The sequence below is a fragment of the Nelumbo nucifera genome, chromosome 5 (genome assembly GCF_055504915.1).
Source record: "Nelumbo nucifera cultivar China Antique chromosome 5, China Antique-T2T, whole genome shotgun sequence".
In the NCBI taxonomy this organism is placed as follows: domain Eukaryota; kingdom Viridiplantae; phylum Streptophyta; class Magnoliopsida; order Proteales; family Nelumbonaceae; genus Nelumbo; species Nelumbo nucifera.
In genome coordinates, this window is record NC_142653.1 from 54588998 (window position 1) to 54599664 (window position 10667).

Sequence of the window (10667 nt, forward strand, 5' to 3'; positions counted from 1 at the left end):
AAGAAGCTAAAATATTTTCAGTGGATGGAGGACTGCCAGCATGTTTTTGACGAGCTGAAGGTATACCTCTCTTCACCTCCCCACCCCGCTCGGCCTACACCAGGAGAGATCTTGTACTTGTACCTATCGACCGGGGATGAGGCTATCAGCTCGGTCTTTGTAAAAGATGACGGGATACAGAGGCCGATATACTATGTCAGCAAGCTCCTCTACGATGCCGAGACTAGATACCCCAAAGTAAAGAAGTTGGCATTTGCCCTCGTAGTCTTGGCCAAGAACCTCATGCTATACTTTCAAGCTTACACCATTGTGGTCCTGACGAACCAGCCCCTTAAAGTTGTCCTCACCAAACCCGAGACCTCGGGATGCTTGACTAAGTGGGCCGTCAAGCTCTCTGAGTTCGACCTCAAGTACCATCCGATGCCCACAATCAAAGCACAAGCCTTGGTAGATTTTGTAGCATAATGCACCTTCAGCTAAGCCCTCAAGGGAAGTGGAGCAGGACGAGGAAGCTCAACCCGTATGGAAGCTCTTTGTTGATGGGTCGGCCAACGCCAAGAGAAGTGGAGCAGGCCTCATCCTCCTCACCCCCGATAAGGTCATAGTAGAGTACGTGTTGAGGTTCGACTTCTCGACATCCAACAATGAAGTTGAGTACAAAACCCTCCTCGTCGCATTGCAGCTCACCAAGGAACTTGGATCCCAACATATTGAAGTCTTCAACAACTCACAACTGGTGGTGAATCAAGTCAAGGGCGAGTACAAGGCCAGAGAACAGAGCATGGACAAATACATCACCAAAGTTCAAGAGCTAGCTCGCCACTTCATACTCTTCTCACTACAGCCAGGTCCCACGAGCCGAGAATGCAAGATCTGATGCCCTTTCTAAGTTGGCAAGCACCTCGGATGCAATTATCCCAGCCGATGCCCTATGGGCATATCAGACCACACCTAGAACGGCCACGGGAGAGACCCCATTTGGCCTAACCTATGGAACCGAAACAGTTATCCTAGTAGAGATCGGCCAGCTGACGCTTCGTATCGAAGCGTACGACGATGCCGTGGACAACAAAGCACTTAAAGCAAACCTAGAGCTGCTGGAAGAAGCCCGAGAACAGGCGCAAATCAGGGTGGCTGCCTACAAGTAACGAGTGGCCCACTACTACAATGCGAGGATGAAAAAGAGACACTACCGAGTGGGAGACCTCGTTCTCAGGAAGGTCATGGTCCCCGAGCCTAGTGTAGGCAAGCTCAGCCCTAACTAGGAAGGTCCCTACAAAGTCAAGCAGGTCATTGGCTCTGACACCTTTCACTTGGAGCACTTATATGGAAGACCCGTCCCTTGGACGTGGAACTTGGAGAATCTCTGGATGTATTACCAGCGATTGTAAACTTGGATTACCAAACAATGAATGAATAATGCAAAGTTCCTCTTCGGCTCAATGCCTAGTGTGTGTTCTCACTAAGTCCCCAGGACCCATCGGCTTCACGACCGGCCGTCGTGTATAGCATCCCCCAAGGACCATGCGCTCGTATTGGACCATCGCTAGGGTATATGGCTCCCCTCGGACCAATAATGAACACCCAACTTCAACTCTTCGCCAAACGTAAATATACTAGGATGGCCGAGGCATCGCACACCTCACTACCCGCCTCGGTGGCGGATGGCCTCCTGGTTTCACACACTTAGCGCGATAAAAGAAAGATGGCTACCCCGACTAACTTAGTGATTCGCCTAGGCCTGAGACCCCGGTCACCCCGATGGGTCACCTTGTTTTTGCGAAGCAAGCACTTGGGAGAGAAGTAGATCAAGCAAGTTGCACCTCGGTCGCACAGTTTTGCCTCGGCCTCTCCCCCTACTTCGGCAACCCACCTCGGCCTTGTCTATGTAAGCACTTAGGAGGAAGCAATCCAGGTGAGCTGCACCTCGGTCGCACAACTCTGCCTCAGCCTATTCCCCCAATTACCTAAAGCGAGCGTGCAATGAGCCATTACGAACTCTTTTTTTCCTTGTGATCTCTTTCAAGGGAGGGGTAGGGACCCTCTTCATTTCATTCATTTGTATAGTATGCATTTACAAAAAGTTTTTCTTCGGCCTCAAAGGTCGAGCACATACAAAAAAAAAGAGACAAGAAAGGCAGTACAAAAAACAAGAACAAGCTAGCTAAGCAACAAAGTCCTCGATGCCATCAGCAGCCCTGTCGGGGATCTCAGTAGTCTCTTCGAGAGTGGGAGAATCTAGGTATGCCTCCAATTCATCAACTTTGAAGTCTAGCATTGGTGTTCTCGATGCCCTCAAGGTAGGACGCAAACCTATAATCGGCGAGGCACTTCTGGTATTCCCTCGTCCGCTTCTAGTTTTCGACGGCCTCCACTACCTACGCCTCAGCATCCGCTGCCCGCTTCTGGGCTTCCAGCGCCACCCCGCCTCAACATCCGCAGCTCGCTTCTGGGCCTCCAGCGCCACCCCGTCGAGGCGAGCCCGATCCTCCTCAGACTTCTTCAACGCTTCCTGAGCTCGGCTAAGCCGAGCCTGCTCGACCTTTAGATCGTCCTCCAATGTCTACCGGAGTTGCTTCTCCTCCTTCAGGACTGCCTTGGTCTCGTCCCGACTGCTCTCTTCCATGCCAACCCTCAGTTGCAGCTTCTCATTTATCTTCTCGAGATTCATGATACGATCTTGGAGGTGCCCCACTCGGTCCCCTAGGTCGACGAAGTGATGACAAACCTGCACCAAGCATTGTCAGTAAAGTAAGCAAAATTCAAGGAATAGCAAAATATGAGATAGGAAACGTACCTCAGCCAAGTAGGTAAGCCCATCGCTGCAGATGAGCATGGGTTCAGTCTGCATCATATCGTATCAATCCCTTGAAGGGACCACCCTGCTCATCTGGGCCTTGCCAAACCCCCCCTCGCTGATGGAGTCCCCCTCTCGGACCTGCTATTGGGAACGGAACAGCCGGGTGAAGTGCTCTCCCTCCTTGGTTAGGTTTTGTGCTGACACCAGGGCGGACGAAGGACCGACAGGACCACCCTTCACCGCGGGCCTCTTCACCCCCCTCCTCGGCGTCTGCCCACCAAACGTACCACCACTTCAAGCTTTCACTCGTGCGCGAACGCTCTCCAAAAGCATTTTCTTTGCATCCATGGGGACCTGTACAAGCAAACAAAAGAAAAGTCAATAAGCCAAAGACAAAGGGGAACGTGCTAAGAGACTACGAGACCTCTCCTACCGATGGGGGCAGGGCTGAGCCCCACGAACACCAAAGGGAGCTCAACCCCTACCAAGGGCTTGGCCTGAACTCTTCCCAGCACGAGTAGGTGGGCTATGGCAGTAGCCTCCTCATCCCAAAGCGGAGGGGAACATCTCTCGACCATCGTACAGGCCTCCCCCCATGTCGACCTGAACGACCAACCTTCGGGGTAGGAAATGTAAAAGAACTTGCCCTTCCAATTATGGACAGATGAGGGTTTATCAATGGGTTTCCCCCTCTGTGGTTGAAGGTAATACATGCTGGCCTCAGAGGAGTGCTTCCTCGGCACAAACATGGCACAAAGCAGCTTTGGCATCAACTCCATGTCCCGAAGCCGAGACTACACTAACATGATTATTATGGTCCTAAGGGCATTGGGGACAAGCTAACTGATGGTGATCCTGTACCACTTCAGCAACTTTGAAATCAAGGTATGAAGGGGAAACCTAAGGCCGAACTCTAAAAAGTGTTGATAGACACAAATCTCCCCTTCCTTAGGGGTCCACAGCTAGTCACCAATGTCGGGCACCCTAAGTTTGTAGGACCGAGGTATATGGAACCGCTTGGCAAAGGACTTAACCTGGTCCACATCCAGAACTCTATCAAACTCCGAACGGGACAAGTGATCCAGGGTCACCCCTTAGGCAGCGTATTTGGTTGCTGCCCCAAGATTAGGCTCTAGAATCGGGTCCTCCTCGCATTAAGCAAACCCCTCCGGCTTCCTCGGCATCACGGACGCGGCACTTTCACAGGGAGGATAATCGCCTCGGTAGCTACCCTCGGCACCCTCGAAGGCTACCCTCTCCCTCAGCACCATCAGCCCCCGCTGAGGGGACACCTCGACTACTAATGGTCCCAAATTGGAACTAAGTGGAGTAGGAGCCCGAGGAGAACTCCCTTCTGAGAGATTGAGAAGATCATAGCACTCGGGGCCAAAATCGGAATAAGACATCGGTTCGAGGTGTTACCTAAGATGGACGAAGGCTAAAACTAGAAGAACTGAACTAGCCGAAGGCTTTGGGAGCAGAAATAACTCGACAACAAGGGCGCCTAGAGACAAATGATGAAGAAAACGTGACTAAGGCCCCTATTTATAGAAGAACGGACGACCCGACGACCATAAAGCCTCCACCTTCACAGCCCATCCGCGGTGTGACACTCGGCGCTCAACCTCAAGGAGACGAAATGACGCTAGGCAAACCAAAGGTTTGGTCATCGTAGCCCACAGATTCGGGCACACCGACCTAGCGAATGCGTGGTCCGGTTCACCTAGAGCACCCGTCCCCCTACGGAAGACTCTCCTCGTGCCTGACCCGTAGTGGGCATGGCCCCAGTGCGTTCGCTTGAGGAAACCGTACTGCGCATGACCCCAGGCCATCACAAAGGATAAGACACAGGCTCGGGCTTCTTGAGCCTTGTTCCCTCAGCTCCCTCAATCGGAGCCGAGGCCCTAACAGCTTTGCCCTTCTTAGGACCACTTTGTGCGGACCACGCAAGCCCAATCGCGGGACGCCGCATGGCCCTGCCAGATGATCACGCTCCGCCCTTGTACGGCTCACATCTAGGCCGTCCGAGCCCAACTACCTCCAGGCAGCTCCAAGTATAAATACAAGGCACCTCCCACAAGGTAAGGGATCTAGAACTTAAGAAACTCTTGGTATTCTCATTGTCGAGGACTTAGTGCTTACAAGTGACATCGTCCGGGCGCTCCTGCACTAGACCAACTACTTGCCTTGTGCGAATACTAACTTGAGCGTTGGAGTCCCCGCCTCGGGTCTTCACCCAAGGCCTCTAACACCTTCTTCCTTGCAGAGCAACTTCTCAGGGCTCCCTCGGATCCCTCGTACACACGGACAAGCAGCTTAACTTCGACACCAACCCTTCCAAGATCATCTACCTCTGCCACTAGTCATCAGCCTCTTCAATCTTCAAGGTGGTAGTCTGCCTCGGCCTCTAATCCTGGGCCTCAGCACACCTCTCCAAGCCTCAACCAGCCCTCGGCTTTGAAATCCTCTCGAAGTCCTTGGAGCCCTGAAGCCCTCGGTTCTGTCCTGGATCTCAAGAGCAGATCGAATGTATTACCCTCAACCAATCCGAGTGACAACAATATATATATATACCCTAACTCAAACCATCTGAACCGTTCCGACATAAACAGTCAAACTGCTGACCCAGGAACTGGTGATCAAAGAGGTTCTATTTTTGGGTTGGTTTTTAAAATCTTGGAAGGAACATGCCTGAGAGTGGGAAAGCCCATGTTCAAATTTCGAGCCTAGGATTTAGGCTAGGCCGCACTAATATGTGCTTAGCTTTACCTGGGCCCTGCCCACGATCACCCCTAACCTCAACCTCAGCTTATAAACCTGACCCTAAATTACTTATGTTCTCGCATGTATTATCTTTTGTATCAGTAGATTCAGTACAGAGTTGGCATCTTGTGAACCCATGGGTTCATGGTTAATTGAAGAAACCCGGTTGAACCACCCAAAAAAAGACAAAAAACATTAAAAGGATTTTTTCAAGGCATTTAATTCTAACTCTCTCCCATTTCCTCCTCTCCTCCGCTCCCTAAGCTAAACAAGCATCTCATTGGCCAGTCACTACACATCGGTGTTTGTAAACGTGGAATCCACCGGCGGTGACATGGATTCTAGCAGTCACCACTCAACATTTAACAGAACAACCATGAATTGAATTCATACCAAACCAGATGGGCTTATTGCCAGAAATGGAGGGCAATATACAAAAGCCACCACCTTATCCTTTCTCCCTCTTCCGTGGTGGATTTTAAGAAGTTTTAAAAGGTCAAAGATTGGATATTGTCTCTTCTTTTCTTTTTATTTATGTACTTTATTTTCAATTTTTTTTATCTATAAATTAGTTAAAACGATTAATAATACATATATTTGAATTATTCATCTATTTTTTGTGAAGAAAAGTGAGACAGTCAACCACGCATTATCTTTTTATCCTTTTGTGGGTAATTCAACCAGGTTTTGGCTAACAGTTGAACACCCGTTAACGTTATCACATCTTCGAAATGCCGGCGTGTCCAGGTTCACGCATCCCGTGAACCCACAGATTCATAGGATGCCAAATTACATGCCTTCAGTCTTCTGGTCAATACCCATATATGAAGGCATACAAAAAAGACTGATGACATTTTGGCCAAATGAGCTCTCTTGAACGTAGGCTTCATTTCCTTTCCCTTGTGGATTTTCCTGTTAGAACTGATACGTATGACCGAAATTAACCCAACTTTATTGCAATTTGCATTTCTTAAAAAAAGAAGGCATTGACAATTCATAATAGAAAAAACAAGCGTAAAGACATATCCATTTGCATGCATGTGGCATTGAGGATGGAAATGATCATACGTAGGTTGGCTTTATGTAATTTTTTTATGGAACTGAGAGGAGAATATTTTGTATAAGTTCTGTATTCATTCATTCGTATTCAGTGTATTTAAGTATTGTAAATAATAATAAAAGAAGACATAATGGAACTTATCAGTCAATGTTTTTCAAACCCAAAGAGTACTGTTATTGCAGATGCAGAACTGAGAGACTTAGAAAAATGTGTTAAAACGGGCTGAGTCATGCTATTTGGTCACTCTTCTTAAAACTGTATTTGTCTCGTATAGTGTAATCGGTCGCCAAGATAAAATAACTCACAAGCTACTATAGGCATGCACTCACTTTCTAGACCTTTGTGAACCACCAAAGAAAATGCTCAAAAAAGACAGACAGAGAATTGTGGTTATGTTTTTGTATTTTATTGGGTCAACTAGGGGTGGCAATTTTTCACCCAACCCACTGAATCCACCCAACCCGCTCATTTACTTAGCGGGTTGTGTGATCAACCCATCACCCAACCCGCCCATTTAAATGGGTTGGGTTGGGTTGGGTTGGGTTGTGGATAACCATTAGGTTAATCATTACAGACATAAGTCTTAATTCCTTACCCTTTTTTTTAATTTTCTTCATTTCAATTAAATAATTTATAATTAATGCATTAATTTTCTATTAATGGTTGACTAAATTTAGTTTCGTATTGAATCAACACACTTCACCCAACATAAATCCAAATCAATTTGACCCGAGTTCAGATCAGTTCAACGCGGTCTGACCTGATCCAACATATACCAATCCAGGTCGACCTGAATCCAAAATAAACCCCAATTGGGATGGTTTGGTACCGCTTGCTTGCCCAATTTGGGTGGTCCAGTCCAACCAGTATTCGCACAACCCGACCCAACCCGTTACAAGCCGATCCGGGTCGACCCAAATTTGAAACGGTTTCGGGCAAGATGGTTCGATGTTCGCATGCTTTGCCTGGTCTAGACCATTCAACCGACCAATATCCAGACAACCCGACCTGAATTCGGACTGACCCAATTTACTTACGCTGACCCGCTTTAGGTCAGTCAATTCGGTCCCAAACCCGTTCACAAACCTAATATGGTTCAGTCCAAGTCAATCCACCATTGACTGAACCGGTCTAGTCCAGTCCGATAAGAGTGATCCAGATCTAAACGGTTCAACCACCCTTAATGTGATTAGCTTGAAGATAATCCAATTAGATAGTTCAAGTTGGTCTGACCGGTTTGAACCTAAGTGATTTGGTAAAACCTGAAATCCGAACATAGTCAAATGGCTTTGCTACCGCTTGTGTAAAAAGAACATGCATGTAATGTGATTTAAACTTTCACCACTTGTGTAAATAGTAACTACAATTACCACCAATCAATGACCAACTTATTTGTTGAGAGTTAGTTTGTTTTTTAGGTCCATAAATATAAGATTAATGGGTTTGGGCTGGTTTGATTGGGTTAAACGGGTTTGGGTTGAACCTAACCCATTTAATTTTATATAACTGGATCATTAATGGGTTGGCGGGTTAGATGGGTTGGGTTGAAGCTCAACCCAACCTGCCCAATTTCCACCGCTAGGGTCAACCACCACTCTATTTATAGTGTTCTTAGTCAGCCAAATGGACACAAATGTGTCATTTCAAAGAGAAGTGTCTCTCGAGAACAATACACAAGGCACCCGTTCGAAGAGACACAAAACCACAAACGAATAGGTAGAAGAAGAAAGAAGTGTTTAAAAGAAACCTTGAAATCTAAAAGTCAAATCAGTTTAAACCAATCAAAGGCAAAAAATGTTTCAGTGTGGCGCGTGTGTATATACATACACCCGTACCCACGCACACGCCCTGACCCGACTCGGCTCAGCTCAGCACATGTGTGTGTAAAAAGTACCCCCAACCCCCCTCCCATGCATGTAGAGATATATATAGCTCTCTTCCTACAGGTCCCTACCCATAGGGAGAGCAATTCTAGTAATATACTCCAAGCCAACTCTTTTCCCAAGCAATGTGGTACAAGAGTCTTCAACCTACATGCAAAAGGGAAAGAGAGAAAAGGCAAAAAGATAGAACAAACGGGAGAGAGGTGAGATTCTTGAAATTTTGAATCTCCCTCCAACAATCTCCCACAAGATTCAAAATTACAAGAAGATCAGACATCATGAGCAACGCGGTGAGAAAAGTATTCATGGTTTTTTTTTTTTTTTTTTACTTCAATCAACACTTAGGTATGACAGACTATGTTACAAAGTATGAGTGGAGTGAAATTCCTTCAACCTTTCCTCTTTGTCGTAACTAGCTAACCAACTCAATTCATCAATTCCTTAGTGGCCAACCAACTCAACCCACCAATTCCTTAGTGGCCGGTTCTTTTGTTATGGAACATTTTGGCCTTGTTCCCCTCTTAGAATCATGAGTGTTTTAAAGAGTCATCCCTTTGGAGCTCTCATAGAAGTGGCTATACTTCACACTCACTTAGGTCGGTATTTTACCATGCACTATATACAGTGTTCTTAACCGATTAAGAGTCTTATACTCAACCTCCACGTTTGCAATGAGCACTATCTTACGTCAACATTTGTAATGCGATACAAAATATTAATGTTTTCCCAAGTCATCTAGCGACTCGTTTTTACCCATTCAACCTAATCCAGGGATCTCCTTTCACATAGGTTGGGTATCCATCACCAATGACTTATGTAACGGACTTCAGCCCCATTCTTATCGATGCCTCATATACCACTTTAGAAGTCTGTGGTTTGGTTAATGAATCTGTAATGTTCTTTTCAGAACTTACAAAATCCAGAGCAATTATTCCTTCACTGAGATATTGTCTTACTAGATTGTGCCTTAAGAGGATGTACCTTCTCTTACCATTGTAGGTTTTATTCTTTGCTCTAGCTACCATTATTTGGATGTCACAATAGACAACTATAGATGGAAACGGCCGTGGCCAAAGCGGTATATTTGCCAATAAATTCCTTAGCCACTCTATCTCGGACCCTACTAATTCTAGCGTAATAAATTCAACATTCATTGTTGAACTTTTATTGCAGGACTACTTTACTGATTTCCAAGAGATTGCTCCACCTTTTAAGGTAAAGACATAACCACTAGTGGAAGTACTATCCTTTGAACCTGAAAACTAATTTGCATCAATAAAGCCTTCTAAAACAAGAGGAAAATCAGAATAATGCAAACCATAGTTTATGGTTCTCTTTAAATATTTTAACAATCTTACTAGAGCTTCCTAGTGTTCATTCTTAGGATTATAAGTACGCTAACTTAGTTTTTCAACTGCTATTGCTATATCCGGTCATGTGCAATTCATTAAGTATGACATAGATCCAATTATGCTTGCATACTCTTTTTGTGAAACAATTTCTCCTACATGTTTTCTTAAGTGGATACTACAATCAAATAGTGTCTTAACAAGTTTACAATCATAGTGTCCAAATTTTCTAAGTATATTTTTCACATTGTGATTGAGAGAGGATATAGTTTCCTTATTGTTTATGAATTTTAATTCCCATGATTACATCAGCCCCACCCATGTCTTTAGTGCCAAATTTGGACATTAAGAACTGTTTTGTTTCTTTACTACTTCTAGACTTGTACCTATTATTAACATATCATCAACATATAGGCAAATCACGATTCCTTTATCATCTACAAACTTATTATAAATGCATGTCAGAATCATTTTTGCTATATCTAAATTTCATTAAAACATTAAACTTTTGGGAGCTTGTTTTAAGCCATATAAAACTTAATTAGTTTACATACTTTGTTTTCCTATCTTGACACTATAAAGCCTTCAGGTTTCCTAATGTAAACTTTTTATTCTAATTTCCCATTTAAGAAAGTTGTTGTTACATCCATTGGATGAACCACAAGTTTGTATATGAATGCTATATAGTAAGCAAGACCCTAATTGTGGTTAATCTTGCAACAAGGGAATAAGTGTCAAAAAATATGTCTTTCTTTTGTATGTATCCTATAGTGACTAATCTGGCTTTAAACTTATCTATTGTACCATTTGGT